Below are 1,765 nucleotides of genomic sequence, written 5' to 3' on the forward strand. Positions count from 1 at the left end.
CCCCCCTCCGCTGAGACAACCTACCGTGCTAGCGATCTATGATCGGTGAGAAATCGAAATAAATTCTTGGCTTGGTGAAACAGTTTAGGCAATCGCTTAAACCACATGCGCTTTAAAGCCATTTATTTTACTAATTTTGGGTTTTCTTTTTGTTTGAAAATTATTTTAATTTTTTTTTGATTTGATAAATCGTTGACCATTTCACGCATTTCAAACGCATTACACGCAGTGACGAGCGCGCGCACGCAAGCATTCAAGCGTGGCGGTGGGCTGAATCAAATAAATTTATTGCCCGTATTTAAAATGTAATTAATCAGGCCAGTTTAAGGCTTGGAAAAAATAAATAAATCAAATAGTGTTTGAAGTGAGCAACAACGAGTTCACCAGAAATATACATACGTATGTACAGCATAAATCGCTCAATGTCTGCACAAGCGTTCGAAATCGATTTGATACATGTGTATGTATGTTTGTATATAAATAAAACTCAAACGCCAGTTGATGGATTTACCACAAAAATCAATTCAATTGCCAAATGAAATAAAATCCATTCTCCTCACAATCTCAGTGCCGAGATAGGTCGAGCAGCTGCCGCGGCAAGGGCGCGCGAGCAACTGATCCAGCAGTGGCAACAAAACTGGAACGCGAGCACAAAAGGTCGATGGACACACTCCCTGATAGCCGACCTTCAAACATGGCTGAACAGACCACATGGGGAAGTCGATTTCTACCTGACGCAATTCCTCACCTCTCATGGTTACTTCCGAGAATATCTTCATAGAATGGGAAGGGTGGACTCACCGTTCTGTCACTACTGTGGAAACGTCGAAGATAACGTGTACCACACATTCTTCACCTGCGAACACTTCTTGATTTCGCGCAGAATGTTGGAAGAAAGACACGGAGACATTACTCCGGACAACATAGTTGGGATAATGATTTCCAGCGCAGAAAAGTGGGAAGCAGTTGCGAGATACGTGAAATTCGTACTCCGCTGCAAACGAGAGGACGGTTGTCTACTGAGGACACCCGAATGAAACGCCCCTACAAAATAGCAGCCCCAAGGCTCTAACAGCGCGCTCCTGCATCTGAAGACATGCAGAATTGCGGTGCCAGATGCGGGATTCTTGCGCGGGCGGTGGGAGTTTGGGTTTTAGTGGGTAGCCCAACACGCTTCGGTGGGAATCCCGCACTCGGGGAAGGTAGTATAGAGACTAGCGCCCCCGGGCAGTGCTTAAAACATTTCCCTCTCCTACGAAAAAAATAAAAATAAAATAAAAAATATAACTTTAGTACTGCTTACCAGTTTTATTGAATACACTAACATATGACTTCTTTAATCTGATGTTGGAAAAGACAATAAGAGCTGCAGAACTGAATCGATCAGGAACAATTTACTACAAGAGCGTGCTAGCTTATGCCGATGAAGTTTGTTCTGCCTTTTCCAAGATGGATAAGGAAGCAAAGCGAATGGGTCTGGCGGTGAACGAGGACAAGACGAAGTATCTCCTGTCATCAAACAAACTGTCAGCACATTCGGGGCTTGGCACCAACGTCACTGTCGACAGTTATAATTTCGATAAAGTAGAGAATTTCGTTTATTCGGGAACCACCATTAACACCGATAATAATGTCAGCATGGAAATCCAACGAAGAATAACTCTTGCCAACAAGTACTACTTTGGATTGAGTAGGCAATTCAGGAGTAAAGTCCTCTCTCAACGTGCGAAAACTAAACCCTATAAGTCACTTCGTCGTTCGAATG

Source organism: Rhagoletis pomonella, unplaced genomic scaffold, assembly GCF_013731165.1.
Source record: "Rhagoletis pomonella isolate Grant_MI unplaced genomic scaffold, Rhpom_1.0 Rhpom_scaffold_01271, whole genome shotgun sequence".
Lineage (NCBI taxonomy): Eukaryota > Metazoa > Arthropoda > Insecta > Diptera > Tephritidae > Rhagoletis > Rhagoletis pomonella.